The sequence below is a fragment of the Pan troglodytes genome, chromosome 1 (genome assembly GCF_028858775.2).
Source record: "Pan troglodytes isolate AG18354 chromosome 1, NHGRI_mPanTro3-v2.0_pri, whole genome shotgun sequence".
Lineage (NCBI taxonomy): Eukaryota > Metazoa > Chordata > Mammalia > Primates > Hominidae > Pan > Pan troglodytes.
This window is the reverse complement of record NC_072398.2, coordinates 118,204,369-118,225,198: the sequence shown is the minus strand read 5'-3', so window position 1 is coordinate 118,225,198 and position 20,830 is coordinate 118,204,369. Positions and strand designations below refer to the sequence as shown.

The 20,830-nt window shown below is 42.8% G+C and overlaps 1 long non-coding RNA gene across 6 annotated transcripts in view; it reads left to right on the top strand.

Annotated features, from left to right (window-relative positions):
• The window catches only part of LOC104002302 (uncharacterized), a 70,933-nt gene that overhangs the window by 19,055 nt on the left and 31,048 nt on the right, over positions 1–20,830 (top strand). The gene's annotated exons all lie outside the window — the stretch shown is intronic.

Sequence of the window (20,830 nt, the reverse complement as noted above, 5' to 3'; positions counted from 1 at the left end):
TTAGAACCATGCTAGTCCCCAGGACTTGATCTGAATATACAATAGGTAGCTGCATTGCCTATCTTAGGACATAGACCAGTAAACAAAATCAAAGGTAACTTTGCACTTAGTATAAGCCCTTGATGTTAGCTTCACTGAAGTAGGAGAGGCAATAAAAATGTTGACTTGAAGTCTGCTCTACCTTTCACCATCTTTCAGAAAAATATTGATCAGGACTAGCCTCCTCAGCAAATGTAGACATATATAAAAATATATTTCTTCATCCTTTATGATGTAATAAAGACTAATAGCTTAGACTTAGAAATCTAACAAAGTGACAATAGTTTTTTCTCCCAATTCAGACCTATTTCTGTTCTTAAAAAGACATTTAAGCCAGGCACAGTGGCTCACGCCTGTAATCCCAGCACTTTAGGAGGCCGAGGTGGGCGAATCACAAGGTCAGGAGTTCGAGACCAGCCTGGGCAACATGGTGAAACCCCATCTACAGTGAGCCGAGATTGCACCACTGTACTCCAACCTGGATGACAGAGTGAGTCCAGCTCAAAGAAAAAAAAAGACATTAAGTCTCATACAGTTATGAAATTTCACAATTCCAGAAAGCTTTAGTAATCAAAATATAGATTTAAGACACTTATTCAGTCATTTCACTTAATTCATCCATCTATTCATTTATTCATTCATTCCATCTTTATTGAATACCTACTATGTGCAGTGCAGTTACTCCAATCTTATCCAACATTGGACTACTAATTAGTAAGATTTTTGTAATTCTGTTTTTAAATTATTCCTTTACATGGGACAAAATTCAAAAGGTATATATATACAATGAAAAGGAAATCTTGCACCCAGTTCCCCAGCCATTCACCTCACCTCCTCAAACAACAAGAAAAAGAACAATGAGGCCGGGCGTGGTGGCTCACACCTGTAGTCCCAGTACTTTGGGAGGTCAAGTGGGCAGATCACAAGGTCAGGAGTTTGAGGCCAGCCTGACCAACATGGTAAAACCCCGTCTCTACTAAAAATACAAAAATTAGCTGGGCATGGTGGCGTGCACCTGTAATCCCAGCTACTCAGGAGGCTGAGGCAGAAGAATCGCTTGAACCCGGGAGGCAGAGGTTGCAGTGAGCCGAGATTGGATCACTGCACTCCAGCCCGTGCAACAGAGTAAGACTCTGTCTCAAAAAAAAAAAAAAAAAAAAAATTAAAAGAGAGTTATAATAAATACAGGCTTAGAAAAGAATAAAGTCTCAGAACAAGGTAAAGAGGCAATAAATTATGTGAAGATGTGCATTGTTATTTAACACATGGCTAACATGTTACAAGTTGTTCTTTTGAATGGTCAACTATCAACAATAACCTGCTTAGCCAGTAAGTCAGAGCCCAGCAAGGGGGTTCTGTAGGTTTCCAGTTTTTCTGGATTGGTTTTTCTTCTAAGGGCTAAAAAGTTCTAATGAAGGTAGCCACTTCCAAAGTATTTACCTTTTACTTACCTAGCTAGTAAGCCAATGTTATCTAATGAGTCCAATTCTAGGGATATGCAAGTGAATGTAAATGCTTTTTTCTGCCACCACAGTTTTGATATTCGAATCCTAGTAGTTTTACATTTAAAAATATAATATTGGCCAGGCGCAGTTGCTCATGCCTGTAAACCCAGCACTTTATGAGACCGAGGTAGGCGAATCACTTGAGGTCAGGAGTTCAAGACCAGCCTGGCCAACATGGTGAAACACCGTCTCTACTAAAAATACACACAAAAAAATTAGCCACACGTGGTGGCAGGCACCTGTAATCTCAGCTATTTGGGAGGCTGAGGCAGAAGAATTGCTTGAACCCGGGAGGTGGAGGTTGCCTTGAGCTGCGATTGTGCCACTGCACTCCAGCCTGGGCAACAGAGTGAGACTCCGTCTCGAAAAAAAGGAATACTGTCAATGTGCTAATATTCTTCCAATTTGTCCAATATTAACCTACCAATGTTTAAGGTTTGTTAATGTTTCAATGAATAAATTAACCAAGTATTAATCTTTTATTAAAAATATTTTATTGGCTGGGCGTGGTGGCTCATGCCTGTAATTCCAGCACTTTGAGAGGCTGAGGCGGGCAGATCACCTGAGGTCAGCAGTTCAAGACCAGCCTGACCAACATGGAAAAACCCCGTCTCTACTAAAAATACAAAATTAGAAGGCATGGTGTGGCGGCGCACGCCTGTAATCTCAGCTACTCAGGAGGCTGAGGCAGGGGAATCGCTTGAACCCAGGAGGCAGAGGTTGTGGTGAGCCGAGATCACGCCCTTGCACTCCAGCCTGGACAACAAGAGCGAGACTTCGTCTCAAAAAAAAAAAAAAGCCAGGCCTGATGGCTCACGCCTGTAATCCAAGCACTTTGGGAGGCCTAGGTGGGCGGATCACGAGGTCCAGAGATAGAGACGATCCTGGCCAACATGGTGAAACCTTGTCTCTACTAAAAATACAAAAATTGGGCCAGGCATGGTGGCTCACGCCTGTAATCCCAGCACTTTGGGAGGCTGAGGCAGGCAGATTGCTTGATCCCAGGAATTCAAGACCAGTCTGCGCAACATGGTGAAACCTTCTCTACAAAAATGCAAAAATTAGCCAGGCATGCTGGTGCATGCCTGTATTCCCAGCTACTCGGGATATAGGGAGTCACCTGAGCTTGGGGAGGTCAAGGCTGCAGTGTGCCATGATTGCACCACTGCACTCCAGCATAGGCAACAGAGTAAGACCCTGTCTCAAAACAAAAAGAAAAATAGATTTCAAAACACTAAATAGAAAGTGATCACAATTTTTTTAAAGAAATATGCATAAAATGAACACAAAGGCAATATTAGATGATAACAAAATCCTTTGGTGATAGGATTATAGGGGGTTATTTATTTCCTTCTTTGTCTCTTCATTTGGATTTTTAAAATGTCAACATGGTGCCATGACTATCTGGAGAAGAAAAGGCAGACATTCTATACAGAGAGAGAGAGCTATTTTATTTTAAGCATCTGTGATGAGTGATGGAGCATTTCACACACAACAAGGATGAAAACAGGGAGGGTTTGTCAGATGAAATCATAGAATATTCAACTGGAGGGTGGGTTAGAAATAATTTAATTCAACTTCCTTTGTTTTATATATGAAAAGATTCAAGTTTATCCAAGGCCACACAGGTAATGTTTAGAATCCAGAATAACAATTGGATTTTCTACTTTCCAGGATCTTTAGCTCATCTTTCTTCCTTTCTACTTATGTATAATGCAGGAGCTGGCAAATAGAGCTCTTTTAAGTCTGAAAAAAGAGATAGAAAATGTTTAGGATAAAGAGAAAGAGAAAAGCTATATCTTAAATAGCATGGTGACATGGCTTTTCTTTTTTTTTTTTTTTTTTTTGGAGACGGTCTCGCTCTGTCGCTCACGCTGGAGTGCAGTAGCATGATCATACCCCACTGTAACCTCAAACTCCTAGGCTCAAGCAGTTCTCCCACTTCAACCTTCTGCGGGGCTAGGACTACAGGAAGACACCACCATGCCCAGCTAATTTTTAAAAATTTTTGTAGATAAGGGGACTCACTATTTTTCCCAGGCTTGTCTTGAACTCATAATCTCAATGAATCTTCTTGCCTCGGCCTCCTGAAACATTGGAATTGCAGGCGGGAGCCACTCTGCCCACAGCCTCTTCCTATTTTTGAATTGGCATTTGCCAAAAAAATAAAATAAAATAAAATGAAAAAACCCCACCATGCACACACTTTGTAGTTGTCTTCAGAATAGCACGTTTTAAATAAAACCTCTAAATAAAACTTCATACTGTTTATTTAAATATCCCTTTCTTTCAAACATCATCCTTTTTTCCCCAGTGTTAATTTCCCTGAAGGCCACAGTCTGATTACAAGAAGTAAAAATGGTCCAGGCACGGTGGCTCGTGCCTGTAAATCCCAGCAATTTGGGAGGCCGAGGCTGGTGGATCATGAGGTCAGGACTTTGAGTCCAGCCTGACCAACATGGTGAAATCCCGTCCCCACTAAAAATACAAAAATTAGCTAGGTATGGTGGCGCGTGTCTGTAATCCCAGCTACTCGGGAGGTTGAGGCAGGAGAATTGCTTGAACCCAGGAGGAGGAGGTTGCAGTGAGCTGAGATCGCACCACTGCACTCCAGCCTGGGCAACAGAGCCAGACTCCATCTCAGAAAAAAAAAAAAGAAAAGAAAAGGAAGTAAAAATTAAAATTAACTTCCCACAGGCCTGGCTAAAATATGGGTTATTGATGGCTGATGTTAGAAATGTTTGATGTAATTTTGATTAACAAACAAAATGTCATTGTCAAAAAATGGTATACATCTTTGTGTTAGAAAGCTAACATCATGTACATTTTTGTTCATATATTTAGACATTAAACTCATTTTTTTTTTGAGATGGAGTTTCACTCTGGTTGCCAAGGCTGGATTGCAAAGGCGCGATCTTGGCTCACTGCAACCTCTGCCTCCCAGGTTCAAGAGATTCTCCTGCCTCAGCCTCCCGAGTCCTGGGATTACAGGCACACACCACCACGCCTGGCTAATTTTTGGATTTATTTAGTAGAAACGCGGTTTCACCATGTTGGCCAGGCTTGTTCTCCAACTCCTGACCTTAAGTGACCCACCTGCCTCGGCCTCCCAAAGTGCTGGGATCACAGGTGTGAACCACCACGCTTGGCCCGTTCAACCAGTTATTTATTGAGCTCCTACCATGAGGCTGATTCTGTGCTATCCCTGGATATAAAATGGAAATTGAAACAGACCTAAACCCTGACCTTGGAGTTCAGTCTAGTATATAATAGTCTCTACGAAATTATACATATAAGGCAGGAATCGTATCTTATTCATCAGTACAATGAATATAGTAGGTTTTCTTTGAATATTTGTAGACTAAATGAATGGATTTTACCAGACGTTACCTTGCCATAAACTAAGAAATAGTTATTATTACTCCAGACATATATGTACTTATGGAGGTTTGAGAAATAATGTGGACTAAGAAGCCCTTATATAGCCTCACCCAACTTTAGCATGCTCTTTCCAGAGCCAACCCATCATTCAAATAATCCAAAATTCTGTCTAATATCTGGTTATGAACAGATTCCTGACACAAAACAAAATGTGGCCACCTATTAATAAAGCAAACAGTCTTGGTGTTCAGACACTGCTGCCGTTTAGTTCAGAACAGATTATTGTCATTATTATAATTTTGTTTATTAAAAAGAAAACTCTTGGCGGCCGAGCACGGTGGCTCACGCCTGTAATCCCAGCACTTTGGGAGGCCAAGGCTGGTGGCTCACGAGGTCAGGAGATCGAGACCATCCTGGCTAACACGGTGAAACCCCGTCTGTACTAAAAATAAAAAAAATTAGCCGGGCTTGGTGGTGGGTGCCTGTAGTCCCAGCTACTTGGGAGGCTGAGGCAGGAGAATGGCATGAACCCAGGAGGCAGAGCTTGCAGTGAGCAGAGATCGAGCCATTGCACTCCAGCCTCGGTGACAGAGTGAGACTCCATCTCAAAAAAAACAAGAAAAAGAAAAGAAAACTCTTTAGCTGGGCACGGTGGCTCATGCCTGTAATCCTAACACTTTGGGAGGCCAAGGCAGATGGATCACTTGAAGTCAGGAGTTAGAGACCAGCCTGGCCAACATGGCAAAACTTCATCTCTACTAAAAATACAAAAATGAGCTGGGCATCGACGTACATGCCTGTAATCCCAGCTACTCAGGAGGCTGAGGCAAGAGAATCGCTTGAACTCGTGAGGCAGTTGCAGTGAGATCGCACCACTGCACTCCAACCTGGGTGACAGAGCAAGATTCTGTCTCAAAAAAAAAAAAAACTCTGACATTTATTTTCCAATGGTTTTCATTACCATTGAGATAATTTGAGAAGTATTGGGATAATTTGGGGAAGTAATCTGAGAGATTATATGACCCAGCACTTTTGGAAGCAAGTAACAGATTTCAACACAAATACATAACAGAAATCTCTAAAGTAATACATTTTGAAATGAGGAACTGTATCAGGAACTTTTAAAGTTTTAGAGACAAGTCAGTATGCAACCTTATCTTTTCATTTGCTGACATCTCAGTGAAATCAGGATCTGTGCTATCAAATCAAAGAAGCAAAAGCCTATAAGGACTTTCCTCTGTCTCCCCTGTAAATAATATATTTTTCTTTTCTTTTTTTTTTTTTTTTTTTGAGACAGAGTTTTGTTCTTGTTGCCCAGGCTGGAGTGCAGTGGCATGATCTCAGCTCACTACAACCTCCGCCTCCCGGGTTCAAGCAATTCTCCCAAAGTGTTGGGATTATAGGCGTGAGCCACCACGCCCAGCGGTAAATAATGGATTTTTCCTACCTTAATTTACCTGGGGGAGTAAACACAATATGAAAGGGCAAAAACTTGACCTTCCCTAAATCTGATCTACCTAATTAAATGCTGACCAGCTGCAGTGTCTCGTGCCTGTAATCCTGGCACTTTGGGAGGCCCAGGCAGGCGGATCACTTGAGGCCAGGCCAGGAGTTTGAGACCAGCCTGGCCATCATGGCGAAACTCTGTCTCTGCTAAAAATACAAAAATTGGGAGGGATAGCATTAAGAGAAATACCTAATGTAAATGATGGGTTAATGGGTGCAGCACACCAACATGGCACATGTATACATATGTAACAAACCTGCACGTTGTGCACATGTACCCTAGAACTTAAAGTATAATAATAAAAAGAAATCTCACATATCAGAATATGTTACATTCTTTACAGGTACTAAGATTTCCTTTAATGGATTTTTGAAGTCATATTTATAAAAAGTTATTATATTAACCAGGGAGGAGATGAGTACTTAAGGCAAAAAAAAGACATTATTTTCTCTGAGTCAGCAATACTTGTCCTTAAATTTCCCATTGGAGGGCAAAGCCGATTTGAAATCTGTCTCCTTTTTGTCTCTTGGGATTGTTCTCACCTGAACAGAACATTACAGCATTTACTACAGGGCCAAATGAAAGACAGAAGTCAGAGAGTAACTCCTAGAAAATAGAATAAATTGTTTCTGAAGGTTAAAAAAAAAATACAAAAATTAACCAGGCATGTGGCCCACGCCTGTAATCCCAGCTACTCTTGGGAGGCTGAGGCAGGAGAATCACTTGAACTCAGGAGGTAGAGGTTGCAGAGATGGTGCCACTGTACTCCAGCCTGGGTGACAGAGTGAGACTCTATCTCAAAAAAATAAAGGAAAATGAAAAATAAAGTGGTGCTTACCTAGGACCTCCAAAAGTTAGCCTCTATTTTGTCTTCCAAAGGTAAGAGAGTAGATTGTCCTCTGGGCTGATATAAATGGGGAAGACAGTACTGTATGTGACCTTGTGTTCTGACATGATTCTTGCATCTGTGCAGAATCTTTTTGGTAGCATGTGCTTTGTCACTTTCTAGCAAGCAGGGAGACTAGGCAGGCACCTAGGTCCTGAGAGCCAACCAGTCCACACGTTTCCAAACCATGAGGGTAGGAGAAAGGGGTCCCAATATTCTCAGCATTTGGGTAGTTACTACTCTGAGATGGGTTTTAAAGCCAGTTAATAAAAAGGCACCATGCCACTGGAAGAGATATGTGAGCTTGGATCTCAAAGGGTATGTACTCTGAAGCTGAAATCATAAACCAGAGCATCTGATGTGTGTCTCATACACAATGAGGGAGGAAGGACTGCTGACGGAAATGTCACACGCAGCTGCTTTTAGCACTTGGCTCTCACTGATGAAGCTTCCCTCTCTGCCACTACACACCACCCTCTTCCTACATGAGAGACCTTTAGGGCTCTTTAGTTCTCATCCTGAAAGCTGTGGGACAGATTATAAATTGATATCTTTTATATCAGTATAGCTCATGCTTGGTTGATGTGCCTGATGGGCTATAGGAGTGATTGACTCAGCTACTATTTTGGTGAGGAAAGAGAGTCTTCCTTAGAAAGAGAATTGTGTGCCTTGCCCTAAAAAGGTTAGGAATGCGGCCTATGGTCCTAATTAAGTGCCCTGTTAAACAGTGTCCCTTGAACAAGTCACTTTCTTCTTCTGCAACTTCTCCAGCTATATAATTAAGCATGTAATCCTGTGTGACTTCATAGTAGGGTTGTGAGGACAGGCTATTCCCACCGTCTGGAGTTGTCTTCCCCTCACTTTTCCATTGCCAAATAAATCCTCCTTATCTTTTGGAGTTAAGTTGAAACATCAATTTCTTGAGATTGTTTCAGATCCTACTTTTCTACTGCCCAAAACCCGTAGTTCCCCAGTCTGTCACTTTATAGCACCTGGCACTTCCCTTTTTGCAACCAGTGTCACGCTTATTGTAATAGTTGTTCAATGTCTATCTTCCCAATTAGACTAGAAGTTCCATTAGCATAGAAATCCTATCTTTTGCACCTCGATTCTTAGCACAATCTTGGGCATTGTGCTTTGTACCTATTTGGATGATGAATGAAAGATGAATGATTACATCTCATAATCACTTTGAGATTCCTTTCTGAAAACTCCAATATTGAACTCTTTGTGCCTTTCTAAATATGCTGGTAAAACTGAGAACAGGTTTTTCTATTAGAGTGAAAAGGACTACTGTTTATTGAATGGTTCCCCCTGCCTCACTACTCCTTACCTTTTCCTATTATGACAATCTTAAATTCTCTCCATGGCAAGCTGTTCCCAACTCCCTAAACAGTCATTTCTAGGAAGACTGCAGGCTGTTCATTTTGTTTTCTTTTTTGAGACAGGGTCTCACTGTGTGGCCCAGGCTGGAGTACAGTGGCGTGATCTCGGCTCACTGCAACCTCCGCCTCCTGGGTTCAAGCGATTCTTCTGCCTCAGCCTCCTGAGGAGCTGGGACTACAGGTGCGCACCACCACGCCCAGCTAATTTTTGTAATTTTAGTAGAGATGGGGTGTCACCATGTTGGCCAGGCTGGTCTCGAACTCCTGACCTTGTAATCTGCCCACCTTGGCCTCCCAACGTGCTGGGATTACAAGTGTGAGCCACCGTGCCCGGCCACAGGGTGTTTGTTTTTAAATGAAACAAAAAATCCAAACTGGCTTTTAGAATTAACTGTTGTCTTTCCTCACATTTTTGTCAATTTAAAGAACTGTTAAGCTCCTGTAAAAAAGATGTTATGTAATCTGTAACTACATTTGAGAATGTTAGTCAACTTCAAATAAATTCTTACCAAAATACCTTTTTCTTGTTAACACTAATTGTTGCTGAAATATTAACCTGAACTTGCATATCATTCTATCTGGCAACTTTTCAGAATAGATTCATACCAGCTTCACATGCCATTTATTAATTCATCAATTAATTGATTCAGTAATTATTAGTGAACACTAAATGTCAGGCACTTTTCTAGATGTTTGGGAATATCAGTAAATAAAACAGATTCTTGCCCTCAAGGAAATATTTATAGAACTGCTGTTGTATAAACAGTACTCATCAAATATTCCACTGCTCCCCTGCTTTTCCCAGCATCCCTTACAGTTAGGTTTGGATCATGTGATTACAGCAAGCTAATGGCCTATCAAGGAAATGACATGTATCATTTTTAGGCTGAGGAAGGTATAAGCTAATGTGCTCCCCAACCCTGTTATTACCTGTCACACAACCCCAGAGGTTAAATATTCCACATGGTTCAGCCACAAGATATAATTTGAGTCATTTTGGTTACTGAGTCTCATAGTCCATTTGTGCTGCTATAACAACATACCTAAGACTAGATAATTTACAAATAATAGGAATTCGTTTCTCACAGTTCTGGAGTCTGCAAAGTCCAATATCAAGCCACTAGTAGATAATGCCTTGTTGCTGCATTTTTCAGAGGGTCTGAAATCTGTGTCCTTACATGGAGGAAGAGACAGAAGGGGCAAACCCACCCCCTCAAGTCCTCTTCTAAAGCACTGTGAGAGTGGAGCCCTCAGGGCCTACCCTCTGAAGGCCCTACCTCTTAAAGAGTGTTTCATTGTAGATTAAATTTCAATATGAGTTTTGGAGGAGACACAAACTGTAGAATTCCACCCCTGGCCCCTCAAAATATATGTCCTTCTTACTTACAAAATATAATCATTCCATCCCAATAACATCAAAAGTCTTAACTTGTTCCAGCATCAACTTTAGAGTCTGACTCTGAAGTCTCATCTAAATATCATCTTCATAACATTTGGATGTGACTCAAGGTACAATTCATCCTGAGGCAAATTCCTCTCCCGTTGTGAGCCTGTGAAATCAAGTTATGTGCTTCCAAAATACAATGGTGTACAGGCATACGACAGACATTCCCATTCTAAAAGGGAGCAATAGGCAAGAAGAAATGGGTAACAGGTCTCAAGTAAGTCCAAAATCCAACAAGGCAAACATTAAATCTTGAAGCTTCAGAAAAACAATCTTTGACTCTATGTGCGACCTTCTGGACACCCTGGGGTGAGGGTTGGGCCCCCAAAGCCCTGGACAGCTGCATTCCTATGGCACCACTGGGCATAGCCCATGCTGCAGCTCTCCCTGACTGATGCTGCACACTGGTGGCTCTCTAGGTTTTGGGTCTTGCCAGGGGTTGGGGGAGTAGAGCTGACCCTTCCCCATGGCCCCACTAGATACTGTACTTGACAGGGCTCTCTACAATGGCCTTAACCCACAACTCCATTCGACATTGCCTAGTGGAGGTTCTCTGCAGTATCCCTGGCAGCTCTCTACCTGGGCCCTGAGGCTTTCAGAGAGAGCCTTTGAAATCTAGGTGGAGGTAGCAATGCCTCCACAAGTGTTGCAGTCTGCATGCCTGCAGAGCTGGCAGCACAAGGATCCCACTGAAGTTTATCGCTTGTGCCTCCTGGAGCAGCAGCCCAAGCCTCACTTGGGCCCACTTGAACCACAGCTGGGGTAGCCAAGGAGTTCTGCACCTGAATGCAGGGAACAGACTTGAGGCAATATTGAGAGCCCCAAGGTCCCTCCTTTGAAGCCTTTCTTCCCTCAAGGCACTAGTACTCTGGGCCTGTGATGGGAGTAGCAGCCTCAGAGATCTCTGAAATGCCTTCAGGGTCATTGTTCCATTGTCCTGAGAATAGCATCTGGCTTCCTCCTATCCCTATTAATCTTATCAAATAGTCACTTGGCCACATCCTTGGTATGCTTTCTGAAATATGCTTTGCAACCCTGCCAGTGTTTAAATTAAAATGGAGACTTGGCCAGAAAACTTCTTGAGCAGACAAAACCAGAGGCCTTAAAAATAACCTGAATCTCCATCCTGGCTAACACGGTGAAACCCCGTCTCTACTAAAAATACAAAAAAATTAGCTGGGCGTCATGGCGGGTGCCTGTAGTCCCAGCTACTCTGGAGGCTGAGGCAGGAGAATGGCGTGAACCTGGGAGGTGGAGCTTGCAGTGAGCAGACATCGCACCACTGCACTGAAGCCTGGGCGACAGAGAGAGACTCCGTCTCAAAAAAATTAAAAAATAAAATAAAAAATAACCTAAATCTTGCTTAAACTGCAAAAACTTAAGTTGAGTAATTTCTGATGGTTCATGCTAGACAAAACTAAAACTCAACCCCAGCCATGATAAGTATGATTATGTGATTAGGGGCTTACCAACAAGTACCTAAAAAAAGGAATTTTGTAATTGGAAGCCAATCAAATAATTTATTTTGCTTCTCCATTTTCCCAATAAATACCTGACATTTCATCATTGGGACACTAAACTTCTTTTAGTCTGGTGTTCCCCAACTCAAGAATTGCATCTCACTCAAATAAACTCTTGTGCCTCAGATTTTTCTTTGACACCAGGCTGAGAAGTTTCCAAATCTTCTGCTTCCCTTTTAGTTCTATCTTTAATTCATTTCTCCCTTCTTACATTTTACTATAAGCAATCAAAAGAAGCCATGCAGAACCTTCAACACTTTGCTTAGATAATTCTGCCAAATATCCTGGTTCATCACTCACAAGTTCTGCCATTCATAAAACGTTAGGACACAGAAACAATTCAGTCAAGTTCTTTGCCACAAGAATGGCTTTTCCTCCAGTTTCTAATACCATTTTCCTCATTTCCATCTGAGGAAGTATTGTACTTTAGTAGAGATAGGGTTTCACCATCTTGGCCAGGCTGGTCTCGAACTCCTGACCGTAGGTTATCCACCCATCTTGGCCTCCCAAAGGGCATGGTGGTTCATGCCTGTAATCCTAGCACTTTGGGAGGCCGAGGCAGGTGGATCACCTGAGGTCAGAAGTTCAAGACCAGCCTGGCCAACATGGCAAAACCCTGTCTTTACTAAAAATACAAAAAAATTAGCTGGGCATAGTGGCACACACCTGTAATCCCAACTACCGGGAAGGCTGAGGCAAAAGAACTGCTTGAACCCGGGAGGCGGAGGTTGCAATGAGCACCACTGTACTCCAGCCTAAGCAACAAAGCGAGACTATCTCAAAAAAACAAAAAACAAACAAACAAAAACCCTGAGAATGGGTATGTATAAATAATAGAAATGCATTTTTTACAGTTCTGGAGGCTGAGATTTCCAAAATGAAGGCAACAATAGGTCTGATATCTAGTCTAGTCTATTCTAGTTTGATGTCTGTGCTTCCAGTGGCTCCTCGTCCTCACATCGTGGAAGGCATGGCAGGGTAAAAAGAGAAATGCTGTGTAAAGCCTCCCTTATAAAGCATTAGTTCCATTCATGAGGGTGGAGCACTCATGACTTACTCACCTCATAAAGGTCCCACCTTTTAATAGTTAATATAACTTTGGGCATTAAGTTCCTACATGAATTTTGGAGGGGACACAAACATTCAAACCATAGCACTGAGTGAAGGTGAGGAGTTGAGCAACACTGAACTTTCACTGCTTGCCAACCTGTGCTAGATAGATGACATGTGTGAGATATAAATGTTTGTTGTTTAAACCACTGAGGATTTAGGGTCTGACTGCTGGGATAGTCAGTGTTAATTGCCCTGAGTAATACAACTCCTATTATTTATTTAGTACCTTTTATGTACTTTGCTATGCAAAGTACTAGGCTGTTTGTAATAGCAATTTGTTACAATTCTGATAGTTGACTTCCCTTGCCAAAAAGGAGTCATGTTCAGTATTCATTCCGAATTATATTATCATCAATCTCACCAAATTTGCTCAATTTTTTAAAAACAGTGGTTCTCGGCTGGGTGTGGTGGCTCATGCCTGTAATCCTAGCACTTTGGGAGGCCAAGGTAGGTGGATCACCTGAGGTCAGGAGTTTGAGACCAGCCTGCAAACATGGTGAAACCCCATCTCTACTAAAAATACAAAAATTAGCTGGGTGTGGTGGCGGCCACCTATAATCCCAGCTACTCAGGAAGCTGAAGCAGGAGAATCACTTGAATCCAGGAGGCGGAGGTTGCAGTGAGCCGAGATCACGCCATTGTACTCCAGCCTGGGCGATAAAAGCAAAAGTCAGTCTCAAAAAAATAAATAAATAAAATAAAAACAGTGGCTCTCAGAAAGAAAGAAACAAACAGTGGCTCTAAAATTGATACAAGTCTTGAAATTTTAGAGGGAAAAGAAGGATTTTAGGCTTATTCTAGAAGATTTAATTAGGATGAGACTTAATTAGGATGAGTCCTGATTCCATGGTTGAGTATTTAATCTGCCTTATTTTTCCCAGAGGTAAAATTGGAGATAATATTTTGCTACTAATGTCACAACGTTATTATAATGATCAAAATGAGTTGACTATATAAATTATGAGGCATATATATACAAATATGACTATTCTCATTGAACCTGAACATTGATTTTTATCATATCACACTTGTGCTTTAATACAAGGAAAATATAATGAAAACTATTTAGGTAGGGTAGTCCAAAATGTCTTCACATTCAGAGTCTGTCTCTGAATCACTTTTGACTCTGAATCATCAATGTCTGTATTTTCTTCCTTTTTTTTTTTTTGAGACAGAGTTTTGCTCTTGTTGCCCAGGCTGGAGTGCAATGGCATGATCTCAGCTCACTGCAACCTCTGTCTTCTGGGTTCAAGCAATTCTCCTGCCTCAGCCTCCTGAGTAGCTGGGATTACAGGCATGCGCCACCAGGCCCGGCTAATTTTTTGTGTTTTTAGTGGAGACAGGGTTTCACCATGTTGGCCAGGCTGGTCTTGAACTCTTGACCTCAGGTGATCCACCTGTGTTGGCCTCCCAAAGTGCTGGGATTACAGGCATTAGCCACCAAGCCCGGCCTATGTCTGTATTTTTCAATATAATATTACAAGTGTGGCCTCAAGAGCACTGGTGATGTAACGTTCCTTAGGCAGGTCTTCAGGTCTTCACCTTTTTTGTTTGTTTGTTTTTGAGACAGAATCTCCCTCCATCACCAAGGCTGGAGTGCAGTGGTGTGATCTCGGCTCACTGCAACCTCCACCTCCCGGGTTCAAGCAATTCTCCTGCCTCAGCCTCCCAAGCAGCTGGGATTACAGGTGCCTGCCACCATGCCCAGCTAATTTTTTTTTTTTTTTTTTTGTATTTTTAGTAGAGATGAAGTTTCACCATGTTGGCCAGCCTGGTCTCGAACCCCTGACCTCAGGTGATCCACCTGCCTTGGCCTCCCAAAGTGCTGGTATTACAGGCATGAGCCACCGTGCCTGGCCAGACTATTTTTATCTGAGTTTTTCTTCCAAGTCTCTGACATCCAGTCTGCAAGTTTTGATGCTAATACTTTCTTGATCTTACAGGAAGGTGTCAATGAAAGGTTTTCAGGCAACAAGTAGGATTCACATAACTTGCTTAAATGATACTTAAATGAACAAACTGAAAGGGCTAGGAGTTTCAGTTTTCCAGTCATGCCACCAGGATTAACAATCAATCAAGTTTGGGCATGAATAGACAATGACGGCCGGGTGTGGTGGCTCATGCCTGTAATCCTAGCACTTTGAGTGGCCGAGGCGGGTGGATCACCTGAGGTCAGGAGTTCAAGACCAGCCTCAACATGGAGAAACCCCGTCTCTACTACAAATACAAAATTAGCCGGGCATGGTGGTGCATGCCTGTAATCCCAGCTACTCGGGATGCTGAGGCAGGAGAATTGCTTGAACCTGGGAGGCAGAGGTTGCGGTGAGCCGAGATCACACCATTGCACTCCAGCCTGGGCAACAAGAGTGAAACTCCGTCTCAAAAAAAAAAAAAAAAAGACAATGACAACTATAGCACAACTGCTGAGCAGAAGAAACAACTGTAAAACATCAGTTTTAAGACACATCTTGGCCGGGCGCGGTGGCTCACGTCTGTAATCCCAGCACTTTGGGAGGTCAAGGCAGGTGGATCACGAGGTCAGGAATTCAAGACAAGCCTGGCCAACATGGTGAAACCTCGTCTCTACTAAAAATACAAAAATTAGCCAGGCGTCGTGGCGGGCACCTGTAATCCCAGCTACTCGGGAGGCTGAGGCAGGAGAATCGCTTGAACCTGGGAGGCAGAGGTTGCAGTGACCCTAGATCGCGCCACTGCACTCCAGCCTGGGCGACAGAGCAAGACTGTCTCAAAAAAAAAAAAAAAAAGACACATCTTGATTTCTGAGATATTACAATATTAACTATATATTTCTTGGGACAGATAAAGTGCAGTATTGTTATTTTATTAATACAAATAAAGGTATATAATAATAAGGCCCTGATAACCTCAGCTACACAGGAACTCACAGATCATTCTTTCTTTTCCATCTCATTCTTAGCACGCTAATCCAACCTTTGCAATCTTAAATCTAGGACAAAGCAATAGAAGGATTTGGGCTATGGAGAAAAGAGAACCCATTTTGGTGTCTAAAGACCTGGATCTGACTTTCAGCCTTGCATACTTTTAGGAGGTGAAGTCACTACTCTGGGGGAAATATCTGATTCAGAAGGTTTTGGGTGGGGGGGATTTAATGTATGTAGAAGCACTTTGTAAACTGTAAAATCTCTATACAAGAGGAAGAGAACTGGCTGCACTCCAGCCTGGGTGACAGAGTGAGAGTTCTGCCTCAAAAAAAAAAAAAAAAAAAAAGAACTAATATTTGTTGAGTGCCAGGAACTGAGCTGGGTATTTGGGCATTATCTTATTTGATCTGATGTAAATGCTAAGGCATATCATGTCTGTATAGTCACCTTGCTAGTTAATCCATTCTGTGGTGGGGGTTTTTTTTTTTCTTCTTCCTGAAATAACCCTTTCATTCCCTTAAACCTTAAAGCAGAAATCTTCTTTAGTTACTGTTCCTATCACAAACCAGTTGATGACTATGAGCTCATCACAAAGCTGCAGCCTCTCACTCGTTGTTGCCTTGTAGTAAGACACATGATGAAATAAGAGACCCTTAGGCTACCAGTGTGCTATGTAGAATCTTCCCTGTGATTCTTTTCCCAGAACTAGCCCCTGGGACCTTGGCAGAAAATTTTTACTTATACTATGATAAAAATTCCAAAAATAGGCTGGGCGCGGTGGCTCATGCCTGTAATCTCAGCACTTTGGGAGGCTGAGGCAGGCAGATCCACTGGAGGTTAGGAGTTCAAGACCAGCCTGGGCAACATGGCGAAACCCTGTCTCTACTAAAAATACAAAAATTAGCTGGGTGTGGTGGCAGGCGCTTGTAATCCCAGCTACTTGGGAGGCTGAGGCAGGAGAATCACTTGAATCTGGGAGGCAGAGGCTGCAGTGAGCCAAGATTACGCTATTGCACTCCAGCCTGGGTGACAGAGTGAGACTCCGTCTAAAAAAAAAAAAAATTCCAAAAACAATCTAAGATGCATTGGACAATTTATACAGATTCAGGATTCAGGTGCACAGAAAGTTGACATCCAAAACCCCCGGCCATAGAAACCAGAGATCCCAGTGACAAGATAATTTTGGGGTCTGTAACTCTATTCAGAGGCAGAAAAGTTACTGGCAAGAAATTTAGTCCTAGGGAAGTATAAGTCAGGAACTCTTTTCCCATCCCCAAAGTCCTGATTACCTTTGAGAATTTTCTTTTGAGACAGGGTCTCACCCAGTTTCTTTTATTTATTATTGATTGATTGATTGATTGATTGGTAGAAACAGGGTCTCACCCTATTACCCACTTTGGTCTCCAACTCCTGGCCTCAAGCAGTCCTCCCACCTCACCTCCCAAAGTGCTTGGATTACAGGCATGAGCCACCAAGCAGGGCTGAGACTGACTCTTTGAACTAAAGACCTAGTCTCCTCATGATCTTCCAGCTGGAAGAATTGAGTCATTGAAATGAAGTGAATCTTAGTCTATAAGTTGGGGTTGTAGATCCTAGCTCAGAGGCTAGACGGTATATGAGGCACATTATTGCACCAGGCAAGTGAAATGCTATCTTGACCTATTAATAGGTGGTGGTAAGGTGGAGTGGTGGGGGAGGTGTTAAAGCTATAAACTTTATTATGTTTCAAATGACCTCAGGATGGGGGGCAAATACCTACAACAATTTGAGGAGTCCCAAGACCCATCTCATGGCTACCATCTTAGGACAGTAATGTAATGTTTAATTTCTAACTCAATGTAACATTCATATCATTCTCTGATTATTTTATGTACATCTATATTAACTTCTCACTAAGGTTTTAAGCTTGAGGACAGTAATCACATCTTACTTTAAAAAATATTCTGGGCCGGGCACGGTGGCTCATGCCTGTAATCCCAGCTCTTTCGGAGGCCGAGGTGGGCTGATCACGAGGTCAGAAGATTGAGACTATCCTGGCTAACACGGTGAAACCCTGTCTCTACTAAAAATACAAAAAATTAGCTGGGCGTGGTGGCGGACTCCTGTAGTCCCAGATCCTCAGGAGGCTGAGGCAGGAGAATGGCATGAACCCGGTAGGTGGAGCTTACAGTGAGCCCAGATCGCGCCACTGCACTCCAGCCTGGGTGACGAAGCGAGACTCTGTCTCAAAAAGAAAAAAAATTCTGCAGGCTGGGCACGGTGGCTCACACCTGAAATCCCAGCACTTTGGGAGGCCAAGGCAGGTGGATCACCTAAGGTCAGGGGTTCGAGACCAGTCTGGCTAACATGGTGAAACCCCTATCTCTACTAAAACTACAAAAATTAGCTGGGTGTGGTGGCATGCACCTGTAGTCCCAGCTACTTGGGAGGCTGAGGCAGGAGAATTGCTTGAACCCAGGGAGCGGAGGTTGCAGTGAGCCGAGATTATGCCACTGCACTCCAACCTGGGCAACAGAGTAAGACTCCGTCTCAAAAAAAAAAAAAAAAATCTGCATGTATAATACCTAGCATAATTCCTTGTACAACCCAGAAAATTTATTTTTTTTATTTTTTGAAACACAGTCTTGCTGTGTTGCCCAGGCTGGAGTGCAGTGGCATGATCTTGGCTCACTGCCACCTTTGCCTCCTGGCTTCAAGTGATTCTCCTGCCTTAGCCTCCTGAGTAACTGGGATTACAGGCATGTGGCACCATGCCTGGCTAATTTTTGTATTTTTAGTAGAGATGGGATTTCACCATGTTGACCAGGCTGGTCTCGAACTCCTGACCTCGTGATCTGCCTGCCTCGGCCTCCCAAAGTGCTGGGATTACAGGTGTGAACCACTGCGCCCGGCCCAGAAAATTTATTAATATCACCACTTCTTAGTTGACTCTGGCAGAGATTATATCTTGCGTGATCTCTATAAAGGTGAGGACCCAGATTAATTTTTGCCATCAACGCGTGTTTTTCCAAGAACCCAGCCGCTCCAGAAAAATCTATTTTATTTGCAGAACTATTGCAAAATCTGACACTCCACTTCACTGGAATGCCCTTGTAATTGCCAAATGTTGTCTTGCCTCATGGAAATTCTTGGCCAGACCTATGGATTGCCAGACCTTGCAGCTGTTTACCCTTGAAGTCCAATTCTCCTAAAACATCAAATCCAGTGACATTTCGTAATGACCTAATAAGAGTCGGCACTGAGCTAGTTGCCACTGAGGGTATGAAGACATGATTGCTGCCCTTAAGTAGTTAAGAGTTTATATGAAGACAAACGAATATTTTCAATAGCATATACAGACTTCAGTGATAATTTAGATAGTAGAGAAACAAAGGCATGACACAGAAAAAAAAAAAGCCTATAAGAACTCACTGGAGGGAGAGACATCAATTCTACCCTCTTGTTTTGTTGTTGTTGTTGTTGTGGATTTGGTTTTGAGACAGTCTCACTCTGTTGCTCAGGGTGGAGTGCAGTGGCGTGATCTCAGCTCACTGCAAACTCCGCCCCCCAGGTTCAATCGATTCCCCTGCCTCAGCCTCCCAACTACCTGGGATTACAGGCACCCGCCACCATGCCTGGCTAATTTTTGTATTTTTATTAGAGATGGGGTTTCACCATGTTGGTCAGGCTGGTCTTGAACTCCTGACCTCAAGTGACCCGGCCACCTCGTCTTCCCAAAGTACTGGGATTATAGGGGTGAGCCACTGCATCTGGCCATTTATCTCTTGACCTGAAATTACTCAGTGGCACCATTGAGATTTCTGCCTTGAAAACGGTCCACCTCTTTTTTTTTTTTTTTTTTTTTTTTGAGACAGAGTTTCGCTCTTGTTGCTTAGGCTAGAGTGCAATGATGCAATCTCAACTCACCGCAACCTCTGCCTCCTGGATTCAAATGATTCTCCCGCCTCAGCCTCCTGAGTAGCTAGGACTATAGGCATGCGCCACCACGCCTAGTTAAGTTTGTATTTTTAGTAGAGATGGGGTTTCTCCATATTGGTCAGGCTGGTCTCAAACTCCCGACCTCAGGTGATCCGCCCTCCTTGGGCTCCCAAAGTGCTGGGATTACAGGTGTGAGCCACTGCACCCAGCTCAGTCCACCTCTCTTTACTGCTAATTTTGTGTATTGGAACCTGTACTCTATCCATTTTGTTTTTAAATTTTCTAGACCCGGAAAGCATGGACTGGTACCAGGTCACAAAGATACTATTTGTGTTGTCACAACTTATTCTCTTCCTCTAAGATGTTGGGACAGAATATGTGGGATTTCTACTCATCTTCATCTTTCTACCTGGAATATGATCTTCATGAAACAGACTTTTCTTCTGAGATGAAGAAACTTTGTCAAAAGCAGTCTAATTCAGTCCGGTCAACATGGTGAAACCCTGTCTCTACTAAAAAATAATATATGAAAAAATTAGCTGGACGTGGTGGCATGCACCTGTAATCCCAGCTACAGGGAGGCTGAAGCAGGAGAATCACTTGAACCCGGGAGGCGGAGGTTGCAGAGAGCTGAGATCATGCCACTGCACTCCAGCCTGGGCAACAGAGTGAGACTGTCTCAAAAAAAAAAAAAAAAGACAGTCCAATAGCCACTGTTTCCTATTTCTTCACCTCATATTCCCTGCTCCCTTCTTAACCTTTCTGCTTTGGCGACTTTATCTTTTTCCCTATGAGAATGAATGTCACCCCACTCCAAGTCTTCAATCAATGTGTTCTAAAAGGAGAGAAAGCCTAAGAGTATGAGTCAACTTTATTCCTGGTACTGAACTTTGTTTGTTCTCATGTTAGTTGCCCGAAGGGACAGGGAAGAGAAGCAAAAGGGAAGTGATTAACAGGTCAACCTATTTGACTAATTTAAGAGATTAATTTAAAAGAAAATGATAACATAGCAAACTCCTCTTATATGCACATAAGGCATTACTAAGTATCTATTTTATGGTGCTTGACATGTTACAATTGCCTTTTTTTCTTCTTTTTTTTTTGAGACAGAGTCTTACTGTGTTGCCCAGACTGGAGTACAGTGGCGCGATCTCGGCTCACTGCAGCTACCGCCTCCTGGGTTCAAGCGATTCTTGTACCTCAGTCTCGCGAGTAGTTGGGACTACAGG